The following is a 27,628-nucleotide window of genomic DNA, read 5'->3' on the forward strand; positions in this document are numbered from 1 at the left end:
CATGCTGCTGTGGCACCTCTGTAGTATCAAGGACTTTGCCATCTTTTGTGATGTCACTCTGCCATCCTAAGTATGTGATTTTCACCTCATGGTCCAATATGGCTGCACACGCTTCAGCCATCACATCTTCATTCCATCTGCAAGAAGAAAGGAGGGCGTGTGCTTTCTCATGAAAAGAGAAAGTACTTCTGCTCAAATCACTTTCACCAAGATGAAGTTACATGGCTATAGCTAGGTAGTTACATTGCCACAGGAAAGGCTGGGAAATGTAGTCTGTATAGCAAGTGACCTGACTCTCAGCTGAAAGTTGATTATTCTAGGACTCAAGGTGATAAAGAACTCACCTGCCAATGCAGGAGATGTAAAAGACTTGGGTTTGATACCTGGTTCAGGAAGATCCCCTGGAGAAGGTCTTGGCAACCCATTGTAGTATTCTTGCCGGGAGAATCCCATGGACAGAGTAGCCTGGAGGGCTATGGTCCATAGGGTCTCAAAGAGTTGGATATGACCGAAGTGACTTAGCACAGCACACAGCACAGGGCTTAAGATAAAGGAAGATCGAATATTGGGATAGACAACTAGCCCTGCCTCTTACAGTCATTTTCAGACCCAGGTAGTATTTGAATTAGAACCAAATGTTTCAGATCGATGATTCCAAGCCACGTTATGTACCACAAGAGGTTTGAGGTTGTGCTGGATTGCTTAGGCATTCCTCCAAGAGAAGCCAGAGCTGGCATTATAGTTTTAGCCAATTAATTATTATTTAGTAATATAATTAATTAGGATTGGTGTGGAATGCAGATTTGAGGAGAAAGCTGCCTGCAGTAATCAAAGCTTAAAGGCAGAAGGCAAGGCTGGTAGATACATGGCATTTTCTCTGATGCCATCATCAGCTTGCTGGAGATGTTTACACATGTGTTTGGAGCTGGGCAAAGAGATTAACTGTAACCACAGCGAGAAGAGAAAAATGGACCAAGTTTTAGTACCAGAAGAGATGGTTGTTTTGAATCAGCATTGGGTGCATTCTATAGCACGATAGAGCCTGTGAATCTTAGCAGCATTTGGGTCCTGAGATCATTCTTTTGTAAAATGAAAACCTGGATCTGGAGGTACCTGGGATGTCAGGTTTCATGGGGGTTTTAAAGAAGCAGTTTGAGGAGTGGCATCTATATTATTTGAACATTGATAGCTAAGTATATTTTCTCAGATAGTATAGGACTGAGTGGGTCATTCTGTGTTTTTTCTAGAATATTCCTGCCTTGTTTTTAGAAAATACCTCAGATAACTTCTGTGTAGCCCATAATGGGCTGCCTTCCCACCTTTTTTTTTTTTTTTTGCCTAACAGCAAACACAAAGTTTTTGCTTCAGAAGAGAAAGTGCCCGAAGAGGTGGGGAAATAAGAGTTTTCTTCAGCCTAATCATTCCAAACAACTGGAATGTAGCAGTCCTCACACTCACAGGTAATAAGGAGCTCCCCGGCAAGTGGAATCTAGGGCAGGACCAAAGATGCGGATAAACCGGCCATGCCTTGCAGGGGGAGGCTGTGAATACAGTTAAGTCCTGAAATCAAAGTAGACAAATCTCACATTTTATACAAATGCTCTGTAGTTTCTTGCTTTGCTTTTACTGATTACTCAGGATGTCTGCTTTAGTGTAATCCTCTTTAACATCAGTGTCCAGTGTCCTCCAAACTTCAGTGGATTTTGATGGGCTCATGCTTCACAGACATACACGTTGAAAGTATGTTTGAATTTGTGCTAAAGGCAGGCTGAGAAGATGTTTTCTTACACTGAATGCATTGCTTCTTCCTTGTACTAATAACTGTAAAAAAAAAGCGTGATAAACTCATACATTTGCTCCTGCACTTTCCTCATGTTATGTAGGTCACGTCTTTTCAGGCAGCATGATATTTGTTCAGAGGAAAGGTTTTATCTTAGTAAAATGTGTCTGTTCTCAGTGGGATAGAAGCCAGGACTTGGGCATCTGACAACCCTGGTTGCCTCTCGGCCCCACCCCTCACTGGCTGCCTGTCCCTAGCAAATGACCCTGTTCCCTGGGATCTCAGTTTTCATTTTCCTGTGATAAAGATTCTTTACTGGCTGAGCTACCAAGGAAACTTCCACTGGCTTCCCCAGTGGCTCAGACGATAAAGAATCTGCCCAAAATATGGGATACCCAGGTTTGGGCTTCCCTGATAGCTCAGTTGGTAAAGAATCTGCCTGTAATACAGGAGACCCCAGTTTGATTCCTGGGTCGGGAAGATGCGCTGGAGAAGGGGTAGGCTACCCACTCCAGTATTCTTGGGCTTCCCTTGTGGCTCAACTGGTAAAAAATCCGCCTGCAATGCTGGAGACCTGCGTTCGATCCCTGGGTTCGAAAGATCCCCTGGAGTAGGGAAAGGCTACCCACTCCAGTATTCTTGTCTGGAGAATCCCATGGACAGAGGAGCCTGGTCGGCTACAGTCCATGGGGTCACAAAGAGTTGGACGCGACTGAGTGACTAACAGTTTCACACTTTTCCTGATAGAGATGGCCATGCCTCCCTCCAGGAGGATGGAATGAGTTCTAGAGGATGTGAAGGGTCCAGTCCATGCCCATTCCCTGCAACTGCTTAGTCAGTGGGCATTTCCTTTCTTTGTCTTGATTTTCCAGAACTTTACATTTTATGGCGGGGGGGAGCCCTGCCAGTCAGTGTTTAAGGCAAGAAATAATAATCTGGTTTGTCACTAAAATTTGAGAATCTGCTGTTGGTGGGACTCAAGGTCCCTGGGACAAATTCAAGAAATTCTTGCTCTATATCTGTGGTTCTGGAAGTGTGGTCCTCAACCCCATAGCATCATCGCATGGAACCTGTCAGAAATGAAGATTCTCAGCACCCCCACCCCAGACTTGTCAGTTAGAAACTCTGGAGATGAAGCCCAGCAATCTGAATTTTAACCAGACTTCTGGGTGATTTGAATGTACACTAACATTTGAGAACACTCCTCTCTATATATGGGTTCTCAGTCCTTGCTAGACCTGAGAATTCTGAGGTGTGTTTTGAAATACGCGCACCAGGGCCCTGATCCCAGAGGCTGTGATTTTCTGGGAGTCTGGGGTAGAACCCAGACATGAGGATGTTTTAAAGGTTCCCAGGTCATTCCGTTGTGTGCCACGACTGAAAACTTTTGCTCTGAAGAGTTTCCACTTTCGCCTCTTTTCCTTCCCTCTTCCCCTCCCCGCCTCCTCCTCTTCCCTCCTCCTTCATGTTGGAATTAGGGAAGGAATCCACTTGTAACATGAATCCAGAGGGGCTCACAGGGAATGGGGGAGATGCTACCCGCAGACCACAGAAAATTTCTATTGCTTTTGCTTCATTCCTACAGTGCTCTGCTCTGTGATGCAAGTCTGACTTTAAATGTACCACACATTCATGTACAAAACATTTGAAAAAACTGAGAAACTTTGAAAAAGAAAATAGAAATACCGCATAATCATAATCTGCTTCCTCCAAAGATCGCATTACATGTTTCCATTTTATGAGTTGAGAGAGTAGCGTTGACATATATACACGACCATGTGTAAAATAGGTAGTTAATGGGAAACTGCCGTGTAGCACAAGGAGCTAAGCCTGGTGCTCTGTGATGACCTGGGGGCAGGGCAGGTGGGGAACAGGCTCAAAAGGGAGGGGCTATTTGTTATATACAGTTGATTCATGTTGTTGTACAGCAGAAACTAACACAGCATTGTAAAGATATTATACTACAATGAAAAAAAGGTATGGTAAAAAGTAATAATTATAAAAAATAAGTAAACATGTAAATTTTGCTGTATTAGCCTCCAATCTTGCACTTCAATGTTATTTTCAATATGAAATCAGGATCATGTATATGCATACACACACACACACATATAGTTGCAGATCTTGCTTTTTTATCTGACATTATGATAATTTTGCATGATATTCTCTGAATTCTGTTTCAAAGCCAGCATCAGATTTTACTGTGTGGATTTGTCGTAATTGTCTCAGCCATTTCACTCTGGTTAATTCCATTCTGTTTCTTCCAGGATAAGTTCAAATATCCTTGTAAATAAATCCTTGCTTTTCTGATTATTTCCTTAGATAGATTCCTAGAAGTAGAATCACTGAGCCAAAACTTTTAAACAGTTTAAAAGGTTCTTGTTACCTAGTGCTAAATTCATTTTCCCAAAGGGCTATGTATGCCATTATCATTTCCACCCTCTGAAAGCATGCTGTTTGCTTGTACTTTTGCTAACATTGGTGGTTATCTTAGCAAACAAACAGAACTTGTCACTTTGCTGAGCCAAGTGGTCATGTTCTTGCTCTCTGACAGCTCTCTGTGGACATGATCACAGATTTCTAACCCTATGTGTCTTATCTTCCTTTCATTCATCTTTTGGATCATGTTTATCTTTTACTGTCTGATAGCACTAGTTTGGGAATTTTCATCTTATCTTGGGATTTGAAGCCATCTGGAATTCCCAGCTCTGCTCTCTTGTAACTCTTTCTTCACTGTATCTGGGCTTTACCTTCACTGCCATTGAACCTTTGAACCCATTCATGTCATGCACGCCAACTTACCAGGGAGACCCCTAGGACAGCTCCCTTAAGAGGTCCTTAATAAATACCCTGGGATATGGTAGCAAAGGGCATACATAGGATTACAATCAAAATTAAATTATTGTAGGCCATCAACCAAGGTAGAAGTCATCTAATGCAGAAGTGACACTGCATCTGCACACAACACACACACACCCCCAACACACACCCTCAAGTGCACTTCTACAGTGCATCATGCAGGGAAGTCTTTTAAGGACCTTCAACTGAAAGAAGCAGAGAATCCATTTTCTTGGCCTTCCATGACAAATGATATTTGCTTGAAGCACAGAATGATTATAATTGTAGACTTCCCTTTTAAACTGAATGTTCCTTACTTTCATGGAGGAAGAGATTGAGAACATACATTTCCACTAGCCATTTAACATCGTGCAGCCTTCCCAGCTTGTCACAATGGCTAAGGCCATGTAGATCAAGTCAAAATAGTTTTTTAGGTTTGGGATCTCTTAGGAAGGTCTCTGGGCTTCCCAGGTGGCTCAGTGGGTAAAGAATCTGCCTGCAATGCAGGAGACGTGGGTTCGATCCCTGGGTCAGGAAGGTCCCCTGGAGAAGGGCATGGCAACCCATTCCAGGATTCTTACCTAGGATTCTTACTCCTCCCTGGATGGAGGAGCCTGATAGGCTACAGTCCACAGGGTTGCAAAAAGTCAGATATGACTGAAGCGACTTAGCATGCATGCAGGAAAGTCTCTGTGCTGGAAGGGTGGTGATGAAGTTGTAAATCATCATTGCTCTAATTCATGAGGCTTCTACTGGTACCTTCCCATCCTAGGTGCTCTACTTTTGAAAGTGCAGACATCTACCTGCCAGCTTCAATTCAAGCTTAGAGCATCTGTGGTCTGTGGTGAATAACAGAGGCCCAACTGTTGATGAATTTCAAGAATTTGGCATTATTTGAGAGGTGGGAAGTTTAGGCGGGGCAAGAACAGAAAGGATTGAACTCTTCTATTTCAAGGTCAAGGCCACATTACATTGTCTTCTATTTGTTTTCTGAGTGATTCCTTTTTTTTTTTTTTTAAAGGCAAATCAGATAACTGATGGGGCAGAAACAAACTGATGGCCTTGCTTTTATCCCAAAGGCTCCTGGATGTGTTCTGTCCTATCCATTCACCCATCCATCCATTCACATATCCTTCACCTACTCAGCATTCAGCCAGCCAGTCAGCCATCTGTCTATCCATCCACCCACTCATCTACCCATTCGTCTACCCATCCACCACATATCCACCCATCCACCCACTCATCCATCCATCCATCCACCCACTCATCCATCCATCCATCCACCCACGCATCCATCCATCCATCCACCCACTCATCCATCCATCCATCCACCCACTCATCCATCCATCCATCCACCCACTCATCGACCCACACATCCATCCATCTACCCATCTGTCTTTCCAACACACATTTATTAAACATATACTACCAGAAAGCAGTCACTTTTGTCCCTCGTTTTCTGAAGCACTGTAATCCTGTTTAACACATGAGTATATGCTGTGTATCCAGAGGCCCAGGTGTGGACTTATTTGCATATGCAGGTTTTTTTTTCTTAAACTGGACATCATGGCAGATAAATAGGAAATTAGCCAATAATAAGATCCAATCTATTCAAAGACAGTAGTCATACCATGTAAATAGTGATTGAGGGGGCAGTTGGAGAACAGCTTTAATTTTGGTGAGAGAACCTCCAGGCTATAGACAGAGCTGCCCAGTCTGCTGCTTCTTCCATACAATTCCTTTTAGTTCTTAATTTAAAAAATAAAGGTCTGTAGTTATGTTTAGCTCATTTTGTGGGTGTTGCAGACTTGGGGAATGGCCTCCAATGATGTCCGTCTCCTAATCCCTGGACCTGTGGATATGTGGTAAAGGGACTTGGCAGAGGTGGCAGGAGGGACTAATATGAGGGGTAAGGTTCAGGGCAGAAGAAATCTCAAATTTGTATCCTAAGGGGCTTCCCTGGATTCAGTCAGTAAAGAATCTGCCTGTAATGTGGAAGACCCAGGTTCAATCCCTGAGTCAGGAAGATTCCCTGGAGGAGGAAATGGCAACCCACTCCAGTATTCTTGCCTGGAGAATCCTATGGACAGAAGAGCCTGGTGGGCTATAGTCCAGGCTAAAGAGTTGGACACAACTGAAGTGACTTAGCACGCACGTGCACAAGTATAATTTGACTTTTTTCTACTACATGTCCTATTTTTTGGTTTAAAAGGTTCACTCTCATAGCAGATTACACAGAAATGAATTCTATCCTCTATCCCTTTATCTTTGGAGGAATTTTTTGCTCTAAGTTTGGTTTATTGCATGTTGATACCTGCTCTTGCTTTGTACTACTTTACCACCAGTTCTAAGATTCCTTTGGTCCTAGCCTCCATGGTGTCCCAGTAGTAATCAGATTGTCCCATAAAGGTAGTACATGTATGGCTCTCTCAGGTAGGACTGTGAGGTTCAACTTCCAAAGAGGATTTTGAAAGTTTTATGGAGAAGCAATCCTGAGTACGATTCTGACAGTGTTTCAAAGCAGGTAATACGAAATAACATCATAATTTCAGTGTGTGGCCTTTATACAACTTGGTGTTGATTCTGCTGTAAAATGGAGATGACACCGACCTCCGTGGAATGCTATACTGACAAAGTCAGTGCAGAGGGACTGCGTGCCCCAGTCAGATAAAAACATGATGACTCCTGAGTGGTTCTCACCATTCGCTCAGCCTCCTCAACCATTTTCAAACTCATTGTTTAAAACTATGATGCAGGCTGTTTCTCTCAGCAGTTCAGACCAGCCTCCGAAAGCATAGCTTCCTCGGACACCATCTATAATCTTTAAATTGCATGGTTTCTGTGCCTTTGTTTTCATTTTTCCTTCCACGAGGAGGAGCAGGGAATAGCGGTGGCTGGTGGGAGTTACCTTAATCCGTCATGAAAGCTTTTCTGTCCATAGTCAGATAAACTCAGCTTTGCCTAAGCACAAATGGTGATGATGGAACCAAGCTGTGATTCTTTTTAAAATGTAGTTAATTTTACTTATAATAATATTCTGTAATCAAAATGGATTTAAAATTGTGTAGTTATCATTATCAGTAATAAAACTGACCCCAGGGCCTGTGTTTTCGGAGGTGTTTAAGACCATTTCAATTTTGAGACCCACGTGTTCTGTATTTGTGACTAGGTTGGGATGTAAATTAGAATTTGATTATTTTCCCTAACTACCCCAATTCCCTCTTGGCCATGTGGAAGGTAAGCTGTTGTGTGTTGAGAGCATTGTGCTCACATGACCAGCTGACAAACAGGGGCAGCCTTAAAACATGCCTGACTAAACCAGTTTGGAAACTTGGAGAAACTTCCCCCAGTGGGGATAGGGTCGTGGTCAGGGAACAAACCAGCAATTCATCTATGCCCTTCACTTGAAGTAGATGATGTGCCTGGAGGTCATGTGTATTTTTAAACATTTATTCCATCTCATTTTCTTTAATTTGAAATTCTTCAGCTTAATGTAATAAGAAAGTTTAACTGAAATTTTGAACAGAGCTTCACATACAGAGGTCAGTGCTCTACAAAAAAATAACTGAATTTCCAAAAGAAAGCAAATTTAGAAAGCCTTCACAGCTATACTACTTAAAACAATCAACTTTATGTTTTTTTTTTAAAAAAATGAATTTTGTATTCTGCTGGAATGTGGCCCCATACCAATGTGTTCTTCTCCAGTACCTTTCTTAATGAACTGGAGTATCCACTGAGATCTGAATGAAGTACACATAAAGTAACACTGGAAGAATTGCTACAATCTTGTCAGCTTTTCTGATTGTACCAAATAATTTAAAGCAAACTTGGAGGTGTATATACACCAGCCCAGGAAGCCAAAACAGAATTCCACTGACTGGGTGGCTTAAACAGCAGAAATGCATCTTCCCACAGTTCTGGAGGCTGAAAGTCCCAGGTTAAGGTACAACATGGTTGGATTCTGGTGAGAATTTTCTTCCTGGCTTGCAGATGGCTGCCTTGTCTCTGTGTCTTTTCTTATAAGGGCACTACTCCTATCATGAGGGCCCCACCCTCATGACCTTCAGTTCAGTTCAGTTCAGTCGCTCAGTCGTGTCCGACTCTCTGCAACCCCATGAATCACAGCACGCCAGGCCTCCCTGTCCATCACCAAATCCCGGAGTTCACTCAAACTCATGTCCATTGAGTCAGTAATGTCATCCAGCCATCTCATTCTCTGTCGTCCCCTTCTCCTCCTGCTCCCAATCCTTCCCAGCATCAGAGTCTTTCCCAGTGAATCAACTCGTCACATGAGGTGGCCAAAGTATTGGAGTTTCAGCTTCAGCATCAGTCCTTCTAATGAACACCCAGGATTGATCTCCTTTAGAATGGACTGGTTGGATCTCCTTGCAGTCCAAGGGACTCTCAAGAGTGTTCTCCAGCACCACAGTTCAAAAGCATCAATTCTTTGGTGATCAGCTTTCTTCACAGTCCAACTCTCACATCCCTCATGACTTTATCTAAACCTAATTCTCCCTCAGAGGTCTCAAATATCACCTCCAATATCATCATGCTAAAAATTAGGGCTTCAAGATTCGAAGTTGTTCGTGCGGGGAACACGAACATTCAGCCCTTCCAAAGGGCTGTGTAGCACAGGGACCTCTACTGTGTACTCTGTAATGGCCTAAACAGGAAAAGAACCTAAAAAAGTTATACGTATATGCATGTGTATACGTATAACTGATTCACTTCGCTGTATACCTGAAACATGATATTTATAAATTAGCTATACTCCAATACGAAGTAAAAAAAAAAAAAACTTTTCAATCACACACACACAAAGGGTAAAATGAGTTAAAAGAGTAGATGTTGTTGTGAAAACAATAGTAGAAAAACAGTAATCTCTAGAGTCTCTGGGACTGTAGCCTTTGGGGCCCAGCAGTGGTTGACATTCAGTGACCATCTTCACTGCTCTTGAGTATAATGGACTAGATGGATGAGTCCTTAAAAATGTGATCAGGAGTGGCCAGCAAGTTTGTTGAGACTTGATTCTCTGCTCCAGTTGCTTCTTCCACGTGTGCCCATAACCATGAAGCTTCTCTTTCTACCATGATCACACTTTGCCAGCCATCCCTACTTCTGGTGGGGTCCCTATGCTGTAAAGGGCCCTGAATATTGGTGATCAGAACCACAGGAGCAGTGTAGTGTGTTCACATCTGCCAAGAAGTAGCTCCTCCCTGGGTCTTGGGACCTGTCTTTAGGTCATCAGTGGAGTTGGCCACTTTTAAAATGCCATGACATTTATCTTCCTATTATTTAATAGGGAGAATGGAGGAAGCAAAGGAATAGTAAACAGAGACCCCTAGAGATCGCAATTCTCAGTCAGGCAAGGAAAAAGTAACATTTCATTGTTACAGACTCCCCCTTTTTATGCTATTTTAGGGAGGAAAAAACCCCACCATACTATACCCAACATGGTGCTCAAGAATTGTTTGATGAGTGAATGAATGAAAGTAACAATTACCTGGAATTCAGGCAGAGACCCCAGTTTTTCTCAATATGAACTTACCATCTGACAGGAGCACTAAGTATGGCAGATTTAGTGAGTCCACGCGATAGGCTTGTTAATTCTTACGCGTTTCCTAAGCAAGGGGGAATAATGGATATCAGTACCATCATCTCTCACAAGAGAAGAAATAAATCAGCCCCTGTATTTAAGAAACGTGCATGAAGAGGGTAGATGTCAGTGAACAGTGAGAATCTGGGCTTGCAGACATCCCTTCCACCCTTCCCCACCATCCTGTCAGCAGCTTTAACCTCCCTGTGGATGACAGAAACCTTACCTGCTTCCTACTTCCTTGACCTCCTTGCTTCTGGTATCCTTTTCTCGGCTCCACAGTATCACCAGAGACTCTACCAGTATATCCATTTCCAGGCAGCTTCCCAGGTGTCACAGTAGTTGAGAACTCAACTGCCAGTGCGAGAGATACAAGAGATGTGGGTTTGACCCCTGGGTTGGGAAGATCCCCTGCAGTAGTACAATGCAACCAACCTTAGTATTCTTGCCTGGATAATCCCATGGACAGAGGAGCCTGGCAGGCTATAGTCCATGGGGTCGCAGAGTTGTACACAGCTGAGTGACTGAGCACACACACGTCTCACAACACCTCCCCCACTGACCTGCCCACCCCTTCCACCATAGACATGCTTTGGCCTCCTAGGAAACTTGTGGTTCATCTACCGCTTTTCCATGTCGATCACTGCTCTTCTTTATCCACTTTAGTCTTCGGGTAGAGGAGGGGATGAATGAAATAAATAAAATTATATGCAAAATCAGTTTACCAAATAGGGTCAAACTTTTGAAGTTAGCTGAGTCATAATCTTTGTGTTTCTCACTGGGACTGGATGTATTTTTGTAGTTTCATGTAGTATGCTGCATAGAAATCTTGATGTTTGCCTTTTTTGAACCATACGATGGTCTATACCAACCAGTGGTTTGTGGTAGCAGGAATTTGCTAGAGAAAGCTATACAGAAACTTAAGAAATGCCTTAAAATGCAAAAAAGTTGGTTAAAGCATATAGATTGTCCAGTTGACTCCCATACTCCAAACAGCAGAGTAGACTTACAAAGAAGACTATCTTAGGGCACGTAAATGAAGAATTGAAATATATTCATATAATTTTAAGAAGAATATCGAGAATACATAGTCTGGGTTTCCAGGAGAATTTTCATCTCTATTATTGTTCTAATAATAGAACATGATAGTATTGATAGTGTTACTAACAATGTTAGTATTGTCAGTGGTAGTATCTTTTATCTTCTAATGATTAATGTACTAAATTAGCAGTGATTCACCTCCCAGGGACTTCACAAGTATCCTTTCCATCTTCCTTCTATAAATAAAATAATCACACTATATCCCTATTTTATGTTATGGCTATGAAATTAGCCTGAAGCTGTGCTGTGTGACACAACAGCCGTCAGCCACTTGTGGCCATAGAGTACTTAGACTGTGGTAGTTCCAATGGAGGTGTGCTATGGGTATCAAACACGCACTGGGGTCGAGAACCCAAAAAAGAGTAAAATAAATCATAATAGTTTTTAATTCTTGATCACATGTTGAAACTAATATTTGGGATATCAGTCAGTTCAGTTCAGTCGCTCAGTCATGTCCGACTCTTTGTGACCCCATGAACCACAGCACGCCAGGCCTCCCTGTACATCGCCAACTCCCGGAGTCTACCCAAACCCATGTCCATCGAGTCAGTGATGCCATCCAACCATCTCATCCTATGTCTTCTCCTGCCCTCAATCTTTCCCAGCATCAGGGTCTTTTCCAGTGAGTCACTTCTTCACATCAGGTGGCCAAAGTATTAGAGTTTCAGCTTCAACATCAGTCCTTCCAATGAACATCCAGGACTGATCTCCTTTAGGATGGACTGGTTGGATCTCCTTGCAGTCCAAAGGACTCTCAAGAGTCTTCTCCAACACCACAGTTCAAAAGCATCAATTCTTCGGCTCTCAGCTTTCTTTATAGTCCAACTGTCACATCCATACATGACCACTGGAAAAACCATAGCCTTGTCTAGATGGACCTTTGTTGGCAAAGTAATGTCTCCGCTTTTTAATATGATGGGATAAATAAAATATATTATTAAAGTTATTTTTACCTGTTTCTTTTTGTAGCTACTCAGAAATTTTAAATTGCACATGGAGTTTGCATTTGCAACTTGTATTATATTTCTGTTGGAAATTACTGTATTTTATATTGTATTATATTTCTGTCTTAAATAAATCATATTTTAATTTAATTGCTTACAACTTAATTTTATATTTATGTCCTAACTAGGAAGATCACATATTTATTTACACCTATAAATATACCAGATTGCATACTTGTAATTCACTTACTGTAAGAAAGAACTATTGGATACATCTCTGAACAAATTAATTGACACTTAAATAGATAGTACTTAATAGTAGTTAAATAGATAAATGTAAATTGAATCAAACTTAATATAGTTAGGTTGTAAGTTTTTAAAGCATTTCTTATGTGAAATTTTATTCTAAGTATGTTTGTTTAACACAGGTTAACCTCTGTTAGAGGTTAAAGTTCTGGAATTAGTACAAAGTTCAATTCTGTTTGCTTTGCCCTGAACCACTAATATTAATTCTTCCAGTGACATGACACCCAGTTACACAGTGGGTTACACAGTGACATGACACCCAGCATATTTAAAGTTAATTTAGCATGCTAAAAGTCATCTTCTTTAGTTTGTTTACATATGTCTTTATCATATTCCATGGGCCTAGCAATGAAATTCATCTAACTAACATTTCTGTTAATTTGGTTAGTGAATCAAAAACTAACAAGAGAAGCTTGGAATTCCAAAGACCCAAGGTTAAACAGATTAATACATCCACCATTCAACAAACATTTGCTGAGAGAAGGAGGAAAATGAGGTGTTCTAGCAGGGTTGGAACTCTCTCTTCTCCCTCACTGTGTAAGGTTCATGGACTTGTAGACAGACCCAAAGACATAGACTCAAAAGCACATGATATGTTCTAGTACAGGGGTCCCCAACCACCAGGTCACAAACTGGTCTGTGGTCTGTTAGGAATCAGGCTGCACAGCAGGAGGTGAGCAAACAAAGCTTCATCTGTATTAACAGCCGCTCCATAACTCACATCACCACAAGAGTCCTATCTTGTGTCAGATTGATGGCTGCATTAGATTCTCATAGGAGTGCAAACCCTAGTGTAAACTGTGCATGTGAGAGATCTACGGTGCACGCTCCTTATGAAAATCACCCTAAAACCATCCCTCTTCTCCCTCTAGGCCTGTGGAAAAATTGCCTTCCACAAAACCAGTCCCTGGTACCAAAAAGGTTCAGTTCAGTCACTCACTCCTGTCTGACTCTGTGAGACCCCATGAACTGCAGCACGCCAGGCCTCCCTGTCCATCACAAACTCCCAGAGCCTACTCAAACACATGACCATTGTGTCGATGATGCCATCCAACCATCTCATCCTCTGTCGTCCCCTTCTCTTCCTGCCTTCAATCCTTCCAAGCATGAGGGTCTTTTCCAATGAGTCAGTTCTTCACAGCAGGTGGCCAAAGTATTGGAGTTTTAGCTTCAACATCAGTCCTTCCAATGAATATTCAGTATTGATTTCCTTTAGGATGGACTGGTTTGATCTCCTTTCAGTCCAAGGGACTCTTAAGTGTCTTCTCCAACACCACAGATCAAAAGGATCAATTCTTCAGCGCTCAGCTTTCTTTATAGTCCAACTCTCACATTCATACACGACTACTGGAAAAACTATAGCTTTGACTAGATAGACCTTTGTTTGCAAAGTGATGTCTCTGCTTTTTAATATGCTGTCTAGGTTGGTCATAACTCTTCCAAGGAGCAAGCTGCAGTCACCATCTGCAGTGATTTTGGAGCCCACAGAAATGAAGTCTGTCACTGTTTCCATTGTTTCCCTATCTATTTGCCATGAAGTGTTGGGACCAGATGCCATGATCTTAGTTTTCTGAATGTTGAGTTTTACGCCAACTTTTTCACTCTCCTCTTTCACTTTCTTAACAGGCTCTTCAGTAGCTCTTCAGTTTCTGCCATAAGGGTGGTGTCATCTCCATATCTAAGGTTATTGATATTTCTTCTGGCAATCTTGATCCCAGCCTGTGCTTCATCCAGTCCAGCATTTCTCATGATGTACTCTGCATATAAGTTAAATAAGCAGGGTGACAATATACAGCCTTGATGTACTCCTTTCCCGATTTGGAACCAGTTTGTTGTTTCATGTCCAGTTCTAACTGTTGCTTCTTGACCTGCATACAGATTTCTCAGGAGGCAGGTCAGGTGGTCTGGTATTCCCATCTCTTGAAGAATTTTCCACAGTTTGTTGTGATCCACGCAGTGAACTGCTTTGGCATAGTCAATAAAACAGAAGTAGATGATTTTCTCGAAGAAGACAATGGCAACCCACTCCAGTACCCTTGCCTGGAAAATCCCATGAACAGGGGAGTCTCGTGGGCTGCCGTCTATGGGGTCACACAGAGTCAGACACAACTGGAGCAGCTTAGCAGCTGCATCAGCAGCAGATGTTTTTCTGGAACTCTCTTGCTTTTTCGATGATCCAGTGGATGTTGGCAATTTGATCTCTGGTTCCTCTGCCCTTGAATATCTGGAAGTTTATGGTTCACGTACTGTTGAAGCCTGGCTTAGAGAATTTTCAGCATTACCTTCCTAGCATGTGAGATGAGTGAAATTGTGTGGTAGTTTGAACATTCTTTGGCATTGCCTTTGGGATTGGAATGAAAACTGACCCTTTCCAGTCCTGTGGCCACTGCTGAGTTTTCCAAATTTGCTGGCATATTGAGTGCAGCACTTTCACAGCATCATCTTTTAGGATTTGAAATAGCTCAGCTGGAATTCCATCACCTCCACTAGCTTTGTTCGTAGGGATGCTTCCTAAGGCTCACTTGACTTCACATTCCAGGATGTCTGGCTCTAGGTGGGTGTTCATGCCATCATGGTTATCTGGGTCATGAAGATCTTTTTTATATAGTTCTTCTGTATATTCTTGCTTCCTCTTCTTAATATCTTCTGCTTCTGTTATGTCCATACCATTTCTGTCCTTTAGTGTGCCCGTCTTTCCGTGGTAAAGATGGTATCCTTAATTTTCTTAAACAGACGTCTAGTCTTTCCCATTCTATTGTTTTCCTCTATTTCTTTGCACTGATCACTGAGGAAGGCTTTCTTATCTCTCCTTGCTGTTCTTTAGAACTCCCCATCCAAATATGTTGGGGCCACTATTCTAATAGCTACCGGTTGCTGAGTTCATCGCTGTCAGTTTGACAGGGATAATGTTATAGCTAGATCCCAGGCCTGAAGTTTTCCTGTGTTCCCTGTCTTCATGGCAGGTAGATGATTATATTTCACATTTATGTTATTAATGATGGAAGCAAAAACAAGACCAGATCTTTCTCTACTCCCTTCCTATACTTTTTTTTTGATGCTTTGTCTGTGCTTTAGAAAATGTTATTTTCTTGTGAATGATAAATGTTGGTCTTAAATGATCAAAGTCACAATGTTAGCTTGAGACATTTGAGGCTTCTTTGGACTCAGGTGAACTTGAGCTAGAAACAGCCTCAAACAGTTGAGAGTCTTTCCTCTATGGCTATCCAAGAGATCGACCTATAATTGTCCCAGGATGAGGTTGTTTCACAGAATTTGACCATCTAGTCATTCCTGAGGCCGTGAGACCAGAAAGACATCAGAATGATACTAGTTAGGGACCTAAAATGTGAAAATTGGCCATTTTTGTTCTTATGCTTTCCTTCTCTTCACCCTGAATATTTTAGTATTTCCCGAGTCCAATTGGTTAGCACCATCCTCATGTACCAAAATGTTCTGAAGCCAGCAGCCTTCATGGGGGATTCACTCAGCAGCCCATGATCAAGATGGCTTTTCCAGAACAGGGTGGGAAAAAACTTGCATAAATTATTCCTTCTCTTATTTCTCTAATGCGATATACGAGTCTTGATATTTGTCTAAAAGACGTGATGGTTTTAAGCAAGCATATACTATAATAGCACAGGTTTTTCCTACTGTATGGAAGTACAGCATTCCTATGAAACCTCCTAAGCTGAAATAACATGAAGTGAATCATATCCCCTGCTTTCCAAAAGTTCACTTTATGCCACTTAGCTTTTATGAAAGACCTACATTAGTACCTGTTTTTGCTAACTGCAAGAAATCTGAAGGGTAACAGAAATTTTTGTTTTCATAAAAGTATAAATCCTCTGTTTGCCTTTATGCTGTTTTCACACATCTATGAAGTGGCAAAGCCAGGTTTCAAAACTAGGCCCTCTCTTCCCAAAGTTCAAGATACATGACGTCAAGCAGATTTATCTGTCTAGATATTTAAGTTTTCATTTTGGAAGACTTGCATGGGCTGTTTCTAAATCTTGCTTAAAATAATTCTTTCCCTTTTTTGTCATTCCCTCTTAGAGACTGACTTGAACTTATTAGGGATCTTTGGACATAGACACAGGGATTTTGTTCCCAGCTGTGATATCACTTAAATATTTCCAATTATTAGCATTATATTTGTGTGATAATATGGACTCTGTAAAACACAGTCACATCTTTTTACTTCTTTTGAGTCTTACAGCAGCCCTATAAGCTATGTGTTCTTAATCTCAGTTGTGTATATGTATGTGTATGTGTGTGTGTGTTTAATTTCCAAAATGACCATGCTTAGTGGGCTTCCCTGGTGGCTCAGAGGTTAAAGCGTCTGCCTCCAATGCGGGAGAACCGGGTTCAATCCCTGGGTCGGGAAGATCCCCTGGAGAAGGAAACGGTAACCCACTCCAGTATTCTTGCCTGGAGAATCCCATGGACGGAGAAGCCTGGTAGGCTACAGCCCACGGGGTCGCAAAGAGTCGGACACGACTGAGCAACGGAACGGAATGGAAGGCTCAGGAAAGGTACTAAAGGATCAGCATTCCCGCTGTTGCTGGATGGGAGAGTGGGGTCAGTTGCCTCCTGGTTGAGCTCTCTTTCCTTCCCACAGTGCATTTCCACTCAGATTATTAATACTCTGTCATTTTGGAGAATTAATCTTAAGATACAGATGCATAAGTTTCCAGATAGAGTCGAGAGAAGTTGATGGCAATATGGAATTTATTTTGAGTTTCAGTCTGGGAAGATCATTAGTACAACAGAGATTCAGAAAATTCATGAAGAAAAAATAGTGTCATAGCATTTCAGCTGTACTCAGTAATATGTTTTCTTTCAGTTAAGTGAGGAGTGCAGTGCCTTGATCTCTGCAACTGTAGAAACAGAGCATCTTAAGGTTGGAAGGAATTTAAGAGACCATTGTCCAGCCTCCCACTCATTCCTGTGGATGGCCTGATTCCTCTTGACAAGCTTTCAAACAGTGACCGTTCTCATGCCCAGAAGCAAAACCTCCCTATTGTCATGATCCTCCCCTGACTGCCACCTACTCTGCCAGCATCTTTCCTACCAAGGCCAAGTGCCCACCATGGGGCACAGATTCATGCTGAGAGCAGGAGCACTGCACCCCTTTGGCACATTGAGACCACGTGCATGGTGTGAGCAGTGCAGTTACACTGTGCTTGTGTCATGTGTGGTCAGATAGAACCATCATCTGTTTTCTATATGAACTGCTATCCTGTAAGGTTGATTTCCTTGAACCTAACTGTGGGGATTTCTATTTATTTCTCTTATGAATTTTATTATTAAGCCGGTTGGGATAATGTAGATTCTAGATTCTGTCAGTAAATACTGCCATTACCTTCCATGTTATTTTAAAATGTGGTAAATATGTCTTCATCTGATACACTGAAAAATATCTTGTCTAGAACAGTGCTAAACTCGAGTCTTATGGCCTGCCAAAATCCACCACATGGTGATTCACCATTTCATCTACAAAAATATCATCAAAAATTATGTCAGAGGCCCTGCTAAAATCAAAACATTTTTTTGTCTATTGCATTTCCTGTTTTTGCTGATTTTATAATGCAGTTGGGACAGTGGGAAAGTTCTAGCTGATTATGCTGTTTATTATTTGCTATTTTTTAATTCCTCATATCAATAATTGATTCTCAATGTTTGCTCTGTACTAATAACAAGCTAATTGATCTTAGAGAGGAATCCAATTTAGTCTTCTTTTGAATATCAATCCAGTATCACTCCTTATAATTTGTCCAAGGTTACCAGCAGTGATTTGAGACTGCTTCTGCAGCACTGAGGTTTAACTTTCCTGTAGATTTGAATTTTTCTTTCTTTTTTCTTTTTTTTTATTGTCTAGCCAGCCAGTCTTTTATCGTGTCTTTTCTAAACTCAAGCTTTCGTTACACTTTAGTAGTGTTTCCCTAGTCTTCCCTAAGGGAAGACAACTGGCCTCATATGAAAAAAATGAAAGGACAAGAGAGTTAATTTTGCTTCCTACATGTCTGTTATACCATCAATTCTAATCAGCCATCTTTAGCCCCTTTCTATCCATCTTGTGTTAGGTTTTGAAGGATTTTTTTTTTTTTTCCAAATAGTAAGTTCATTTAGGGTTCCTGTTGTATGCATATGAACTCATAAGCCTTGCCTTCTCGTTTTCCCTTTTTAGAAATCTCACTTCCTGGAGTTTGCAAATTGCATTGACCTTTCAAGGGCCAATTACAAGTTGATTAACGACTATGAACAATTCATATTTTAAAAATCTTTAGGTTGTGCTTTGATTAGGGAATTTTTCCACTCACCTAAAGTTATAACCTAAAGGCAACTACTTGGGAAAAGCACTTGACCTCAAGGAGACTGGGGGAATTCCAAGGAGTGTCAGTAGCCCTATGAGAACCATAATATACCTTTGCTTTTTGAATGAATGTACATGATCAAATACATGGATTATCCCTTGGACACTTTCTAAAGCATGTGGGCCAGTTAGGACCTAGCACAACGCTGAAGCCTAGTAAACACTGGAGGAATGTAAATGCACATGGACTGCCCAGGGCCACGAAATTCTTAAAGCAAGTGATGAAACATATTGTGTGATATTTTTAAATGCTGCACCAACAGTTTTTCCATGTCCAGAAGGTCAATGGAAACAATCTAAACAGTTAAATGGTCAGCATATAAATTAAGGGTGACCCATAGGTGATTGAATCAATGTATTATTAATTCCAGAATTTTATACTAGAAATTACCATGTTGTACTCTTGGCACTCAATAGTGTTAATCTTTAGAAAGAATCCTATATACATGTGTGATGTAAACAACATTTTACAAGCTAATATATTGGTAGATCACTATGAAGAGCATTAAAATTCAGACTCTATAAGCTGATTCTTCCAGTTTTAATTCTTTGTGGTTCTTTTTTTTTTTTTTTTTAATTTTTTTTATTTTTTTAAAAAAGAATTTTATTAAAAAAGCACAAATGCAAAGAAATGAACAGAGGAAAATTTATGCGTCGAACCTGGACTGGTCACTTATGATAATATACATGCTACAATTCCATTCTCTCCAATCATTCCACCTTCACCCTCTCCCACAGAGTCCCAAGGACTGTTCTAAATGCCTATGTTTCTTTTGCAGTCTCTTATACAGGGTTCAGGTTACCATTTTTCTAAATTCCATATATATGCGTTAATATACGGTATTGATGTTCTTCTTTCTGACTTACTTCACTCTGTATAATTGGCTCCAATTTCATCCACCTCATTAAAACTGATTCAAATGCATTCTTTTTGATGGCTGAGAAATACTCCATTGTGTATATGTACCAAAGCTTTCTTATCCATTCATCTGCAGATGGACATCTAGGTTGCTTCCATGTCCTGGCTATTATAAACAGTGCTGCAATGAACATTGGAGTACATGTGTCTCTTTCAATTCTGGTTTCCTCGGTGTGTATGCCCAGGAGTGCGATCGCTGGATCATATGGCAGTTCTATTTCCAGTTTTCTGAGGAATCTCCACACTGTTCTCCATAGTGGCTGTACTAGTTTGCATTCCCACCAACAGTGTAAGAGGGTTCCCTTCTCTCCACACCCTCTCCAGCACTTATTGCATGTAGACTTTTGGATAGCAGCCATTCTGACTGGTGTGAAATGGTATCTCATTGTGGTTTTGATTTGCATTTCTCTGATGATGAGGGATGTTGAGCATTTTTTCATGTGTTTATTAGCCATCTTTATGTCTTCTTTGGAGAAATGTCTGTTTAGTTCTTTGGCCCATTTTTTGATTGGGTCACTTAGTTTTCTGGAATTAAGCTGCAGGAGCTGCTTGTATAATTTGGAGATTAGTCCTTTATCAGTTGCTTCATTTGCAATTATTGTCTCCCATTCTGAAGGATGTCTTCTCACCTTGCTTAGAGTTTCCTTTGCTGTGCAGAAGCTTTTGATTTTAATTAGGTCCCATTTGTTTATTTTTGCTTTTATTTCCAATATTCTGGGAGGTGGGTCTTGGAGGATCCTGCTGTGATTTATGTCGGAGAGTGTTTTGCCTACGTTCTCCTCTAGGAGTTTTATAGTTTCTGGTCTTACATTTAGATCTTTAATCCATTTTGAGTTTATTTTGGTGTATGGTGTTAGGAAGTGTTCTAGTTTCATTCTTTTACAAGTGGCTGACCAGTTTTCCCAGCACCACTTGTTAAAGAGACTGTCTTTTCTCCATTTTATATTCTTGCCTCCTTTGTCGAAGATAAGGTGTCCATAGGAGCGTGGGTTTATCTCTGGGCTTTCTATTTTGTTCCATTGATCTATATTTCTGTCTTTATGCCAGTACCATACTGTCTTGATGACTGTGGCTTTGTAATAGAGCCTGAAGTCCGGCAGGTTAATTCCCCCAGTTCCATTCTTCTTCCTCAAGATTGCTTTGGCTATTCGAGGTTTTTTGTATTTCCATACAAATTGTGAGATTATTTGTTCTAGTTCTGTGAAAAATATTGTTGGTAGCTTGATAGGGATTGCATTGAATGTATAAATTACTTTGGGTAGTATACTCATTTTTACAATATTTATTCTTTGTGGTTCTAAACATAGCTAGTGGTATATCTTTCATAGACGCCTAACAGATCAGGGTAGCTGGAAAAACAGATTCTCCTTCTGTGCCATTCACTTGCCTGTTAAATGGAAAGTCCATTCCAAACTGTGTACTGGGCTTCGGAGTACACAGCTACAGCTTTTTTAGAGTTCACTGTCACCACAAAGCCACCCAGCCACACCTGAATCCAGCTACCCTCGCTTCTTGAGTTGCTCTCGAACCCCCAGAAGTCAGTCCCTCCACTGGAAGTGGCCTAAGCAGGTGGCCTGGAGTGTTGCATGTAACCTCGGGTGCACCTGCCTAGGGGTCATGGGTGTGTTTATACCTGTTGGATTGTTCGCTGCTCCAGGCCTGTAGTCATGTTTCCTTTGTGCCTTATTACCTGCCTGCAAGTTGTGGATCTTTCAACCAAGTAGCCTCGCCCAGGTGTCTCCATGTTACTGCAAATAAGTACTGGCTTTTGATCCAAGTGGCAAAACAGTGAAGAACCTCAGGGGAGGAGTTCTGACAGCCTCACTCAGCTCTGCAGAATCCCAGGTCATCAGTGGGACAGGGTGGGGGTTGCACAGCCCCTCAGTGCCCCCCACTGCAGATGAGGAAGTCGGGGGAGGTTTTCTCACCTGCTCCTCTTACAGGGGCTGTTCCAGAGGTCATTCCACAATGCCCCCTCCCCTACCCCCTTGCCTGCTAGAAACTTAGGTTTCCAGCAGACAAAGCTTCTGAAGCTCCCTGCGCATGCTCACTCTGAGATCCCCCTGAATGCAGGTTCCAAGTTTTCTTGCGAAGAGACGTCACAAAACGGCCATGGGGTTTGAAGTCCCTGTTTCAGGAAGCATTGTATTCATGAATGTGAAATGTGAATTAGTTTTCATTTTCTTTAATGTTTGACGTGAGACCTGATAAGTGACACCTGCTCCTCAGAAGTCTCCCTTCCTAGGAGAGGTAATGTCATCCATGTGTCCGGGCTCCTGGCTGGGGTGTTTATAGCTCTCCCAGCCTCCAGCGATAAGCTTTGTATTTGCTCTGGTTCGGGGCTCCGGGGTGAGGTCAGCCCACATGGCAGGCTTCCAGAGAGTTCTGCTTCCACTGAGGGAATACTTAGCCTTCCCGGCAGCTCTGGTTTCTGACTTATCATCTTTCAGTTTTATCTGCATGGCTCTCTTTCTGGGTAACTCCAGCAGTGAATTTCCCTGCCAGCTTCTCCTTGCCTGGCCTGAAGTGACCCCCTCGGTCCTCTCCCTGTTTTCTGCTCTCCCTAGACTTCCTCTGGGAGGTGAGTCCCCTCCTGACTCAGAGCCAAGGTGGACGGATCTGTAGACCCCGTGGGAGAGGGCTTGGCCAAGAGCACTGCGAAAAGGACTCCTCCTGGCTAGGCCGATGGCCAGACAACCACTGGCTGCCCCAGAGAAGGCAAACCCTCAAGAACCCGCTGCCCCAGTTCGTATCCAGTCTCCAGAGCCAGACAGGCCCGTGAGCAGTGTCTCTACAGCACATCCATCTATGGTGGCACTAACAGCCACATCACGACAGCGTATTTGAATTTCTTGCAGGTCACTCAAGTCCAAACTCTTCACCAGTACAGACCTGACTTCCTGGGATAAGACAGAGCTGATTCTCAAAGCAGGACAGAGGGTCCCAAACCTGCTCATGAAAATACGTAGGCAAATAGTATTTCTAGCTAAACTGAGAGGGAAGACATGAAGCTAGTCAGACATATTTGTTCAGCACCTGGAATACTCCAGAACTGGGCAGACTGTGTGGTGGCGGGTGGTAGGGGTCATCCCACAGTTTCTATGAATTACATTTAATCTACGCAATTCAACGTAGCACAGTTACAACCTGTACCCATCAGATGGCCAAACTGGTCCTTTCTCATTACCTTGAGCTCTAGAAGCTCAGCGCTTGGAAGGAATCTGCCTTTCTCTTTGGCTGAGGCATGCGGAACTTCAGTTCAGCTCCTTGACTTCTGTCTCCCAGTGAAGATATATGAACTCCCTGCTCCCTTTTTCAGCCTTTTCCCCGAGAGCTGCTTGCTGAGTTGAGAACAGATCGTACCTAATGGCCCAGTTACCTTGAGCCCAGTAATAGCTGGAGGGTTTTGCATGACAAAGTCTGGAGGATCAAATAATAGGATTGGCCTGGGGAGTAGTTTGCTGAGGTTGGAGTGATCAAACAAGGGACAGACCCCTCTGAGTCTCAGTGGGATATCCTGAGGGTCTCCTGCAACTCTGGCTGTCTGGGGCAGGAGGCCCCAGTCTCCAGTCCCCTGACATGGTCACCATTCATTAAATGTGTGAGTTGCTCCTGACATGACACCCTCTCTTTGTAAAGGCATTTGATTTTCCATAAAACTGGACCTACAGGGCAATCCTGGTTCCCGTGTGGGACTTACTATTTGGGAAAAACATTTGGAGTGTTGTTTGTTTTGTCTGGTCCATTGGAGCATCATTTAGATTGTATTAAATGACACTTTTCCAGTACTCATTTTCTTCTTTCCTTTTTCCTTTTCACTTTAAATGAAATGATACAAATAAACTTATTTACAAAACAGATACAGACTCACAGACTTAGAGAATAAATTTATGGTTGCCAGGTAGGGAGGATGGGGGAAGGGATGGTTAGGGAGTTTGGGATTGACATGTTCACACTGCTATATTTAAAACAGATAACCAACAAGGACCTACCCTACTCAATGTTATGTGGCAGCCTAGATGGGACAGGAGTTTAGGGGAGAATGGTTACATGTAAATGTATGACTGAGTCCCTTTGCTGCCCACCTGAGACTGTTATAACATTGTTAATTGGCTGTGCATGTGTGCATGCATGCTCAGTCACTTTAGTCATGTCCAACTCTTTGTGACCCCATGGACTGTACCCCACCAGGCTCCTCTGTCCATGGGATTATCCAGGCAAGAAGAGTGGAGTGGGTTGCCATTTCCTCCTCCAGGGGACCTTCCTGACTCAGGGATCAAACCCATGTCTCTTACAGCTTCTGCATTGGCAGGCGGATTCTTTACCACTGAGCCACCTGGGAAACCCTGTTAATTGGAAGCCCTGCTATACTCCAGTATAAAATGAAAAGTTAAAAGAAATAAGCAAACAGTCATCAGGCACCAAGTTTGCTTTCTGCCCAGCCCTGAGTTCTGCTGAGCAGAGTGGATGAAGTCTCCCCCAGCCCTCAGTTCCAGCAGGACTTCATCTGCTTGGCCTACTTCATCCCGCAGTACTCACAGCTCTGTCATTTAGAAATATTAACTTATAAAGTCTTGTAAATCCCCGTGGGTTGTAGGTTCCTTAAGTCACAGACCAGATCTGAATCAGGCCGAATGACTGGGAATGGCAATAAGTAATGCAAATCAAAGGACGGCTCCCAGAACAAGATGGTTTTCTCTAGGCTCCTGCAAATCAAGTGCTGGGGGAGGCCTTTCAGGACTCACTTTGAGGCCTCCTTCCCACCACACTCTTCTCAGGGGTGGTGCTCATGGTCCAGGGTGGCAGCAAGGACTCCAGACCTCACCTGGAGTCATCATAAAGCAGATATCCCTGTGTTCTGCCTCGGCTCCCACTCTCCACACCTACTTAGCCTGTTCTCAGTTGCCATGGAAAATACCCAACCCAACTGACCATCCGAAAGAAAAGGGAAACACCAGATTCCCTGCTAGTCTCTGGTAGTGCTGGGCGTCTGTCAGGATGAAGACCACTGTGCCTCTGCCTGCCTCCTGTAAGCAGCCCAGACCAGCAGCCAGAAGGAGGCAGGGAGCCCCAGGCCCAGGGTGGTGGGTGGCCTCCTCTTCCAGGCCTGACAAAGTTGATCCCCGAAAGGATCTGAATCTCTGTGAACACCTCCATCAGTCTATGCACTCAGCTCCCCCAGGCCTGTGAGCAGCATCGTGCCTTAGGAAACACCTCTAAATGCAGCTCTGGGTTCAAAAGGAAGGGGAACTGCTGTCTGCAGACTCAGTCCCAGCTCTTAAGAATATAACTAATAACTGGAAGAGAAGACCAAAGCAAACTCTCCCAAGAAAACTGGATTTCACAATGAAGAAAAAAATATATTATGGTTAACAACACCCTCCAGCCTGCTAAAACGCTGAATTCCGTGCCGCCTTGGAGACAGAGGGCAGGGTCTGGTGAGTTCTCCATATAGAAGCCTGTTGTGTCTCTGTTTACCCAGTTTTCCCTAAATGTGCTTTGCCATGAAACTTTCTCCATGAAAAAAATTTTAAAAAGAGTAGCCTCTTTTTAAAAAAATTTTTTAAATAATTTATTTACAATATTGTGTTAATTTCTGTTGTATAGCAGAGTGACTCAATTATACATGTATGTATACATTCTGTTTCATATTCTTTTCCATTATGGTTTATCACAGGATATTGAATATAGTTTCCGTGCTAGACAGTAGGACCTTGTTATTTATCCATCCTGTGTATCATAGTTTGCATCTGCTAATCCCAAACATGAGCTCCAGAGAACCCACTTTGGGAAATGATCTTCTAGGTGGAGCTCAGACCTTCCCCCTCCAAAGAAGTATCCCGGGGACACATCAGGTGAACAGATATACCCGCGGTTCTCTTTCTCATCTTCCTTATTTCTGGGTCCTCACCAGCTCTGATTTGCTAGTTCCTTAATTATAAGGAGGCTGCTCCAGCCACCTGTTACTCTGTGTATTTGGTTTCTTTGACCTGCTGGGAGCCCCACACTTGTGTGGGAAGCCAGACCCTTGTCTGCCCTGCCTTAGGTCCTGGGTCTTGCCCTGTTCTCCTGGGTGACTTCTCTGTGTCCTATCTTCTGGGAGGGTGCTCCCCCCAGGGGGTCCGTCTCTGGTCTGAGCTCCCCCACCAGTGTGTAGCTCCCAGCGTACCTTAGGCAGCACTTACGTTCTGCAGCTCACTCCTGACTCGCGTGTTGTCCTGGTTCCCGGGGTGACATGCTGCTGTTTATCCTCTTGGCAAACTCTGCTTCTTCTCCTCGGTGTCCTGGCAACCTGCTCTGTTTGCTCACTGGTGGGGGAACTCTTGTTCTCTAGATCATGTGACTTTTTAACTGACCCATGGCAGCAGTTCAAAATAATTTTTGGAGGGTTATTTGTTTTTAATAATAATAATAGTAATAAATCACCAACTTTGTTTCTTTGTTAAAAAAAAGTGGTTTCTCTTCCTGTCACACATAGCTTCTCAAAAGGCAGAAAGAGCAGTTCCAAGTGTGGGCTGCAGCATGGAAGTATTCCAGGAACTCAGATTTGGTGCTGAAGTACCAGGTTCCCATACTGGGTCATCATCTGCTGAAGTCTGCACAGCCGGTGGGTTGGGATGGAAGGGGAAGTTTCCATTGAATGAGGACCAAGTGCTTCCTCTTCACCAGAGACCTCTACAGGTGATGTCCCTAGGGGTAGACCCTGGTGTCTGCACCAGTCAGGATGGAGATTCGTAGCCATATGTTTACTGGGTCTTGCTGGAAAGTTTGACAGTTCCCTGGTGGCTTAGCTGATAAAGAATCTGCCTGCAATGTGGGAAACCCAATTTCGATCCCTGGGTCAGGAAGATCCTGTGGAGAAGGAAATGGCTACCTACTCTAGTATTCTTGCCTGGAGAATCCCATGGACAGAGGAGCCTGGCGACAGAGGAGTCCATGGGATCACAAATAGTCGGACACAACCAAGCGGCTGGAGACTTTGGGTCTTGTGCATTTCCCAGAGGGGAGGACCTGCTTCCCCAGAGAAACTGGGAAAGGTACGTTGAGGAAGAGTACAGCTCAGCCAGAAATCTGCAGAGGCATTTTAGTGTGATCTTTGGGTTTTGTTGTCATTGGTTTTGGGTTTTGGCACAGAGGTCCCTCATAAATGATGTAACACTTCCTTTGAAAGAGGGCGACTTGCTGCCAAGATGAGAAGCAGAGAACCTGAAAAGTGAGCCCACACCTGCTGATGTAACAAGGGGGCTGTTTGTGTGGGGCCCGCCCCCACCCCGGGGGACCAGCTGCTTGCAAAATGGTCTGGACACTCTCGCTCCTGTCCCCGGCTCTTCCTTTAGGCTTGTCAGAGACACCAGTCACCTTCTGTCCCCTCACCTTGTGTATTGAATCTTTTCTTCATGTTGCTTCAGGGATCATCTGTTTTTTTTTTTTTTTAATTTTTTTAGTAGCTGTTCCACCTATCCGTTGTTTTGAAACAAACACCCCAAAACTTGGTAGCTTGAAACAACATTTTTTTGTGAACATATGTTTCTGTGAGTGTTCTTGCTTGGGGGTCTCTCTCACGTGGTAGCACTGAGATGTTGACTGGGGCTGGAGCCACCTGAAGACTCACCTGGCTGACTTTTTAGAGCTGGTCTTCACTCAGCGGGAGCTATTGATGGGAACATGTCCACATGGCTTCTCCCAGCGTGGTGGCTGGGTTCCCAGAGGGAGCTAGCTCTCAAGAGTGCATGCTGACAACCCAGGCAGAAGCCCCAGAGTCATGTCTGCC

The 27,628-nt window shown here is 42.9% G+C and overlaps 1 protein-coding gene and 1 long non-coding RNA gene across 5 annotated transcripts in view; one reads left to right on the forward strand and one right to left on the reverse strand.

Moving 5' to 3' along the window:
* LOC129556983 (uncharacterized) lies at window positions 1-26,124 on the reverse strand. Of its 2 annotated transcripts, none has more exons than XR_008686138.2 (4): window positions 26,043-26,124; window positions 10,441-10,568; window positions 10,167-10,239; window positions 1-137 (listed from the first exon to the last, which is right to left on the reverse strand). It is a non-coding gene; the product is annotated as an uncharacterized LOC129556983 (long non-coding RNA). The 2 variants fall into 2 exon arrangements; XR_008686139.2 differs by having other exon boundaries at window positions 26,027-26,095.
* DAPK1 (death associated protein kinase 1) overlaps window positions 1-27,628 on the forward strand; it is a 218,005-nt gene that overhangs the window by 82,276 nt on the left and 108,101 nt on the right. The window lies entirely within an intron of this gene.

The sequence above is a fragment of the Moschus berezovskii genome, chromosome 7 (genome assembly GCF_049115385.1).
Source record: "Moschus berezovskii isolate FMDL1 chromosome 7, NW_MosBer_1.0, whole genome shotgun sequence".
Classification (NCBI taxonomy): Eukaryota; Metazoa; Chordata; class Mammalia; order Artiodactyla; family Moschidae; genus Moschus; species Moschus berezovskii.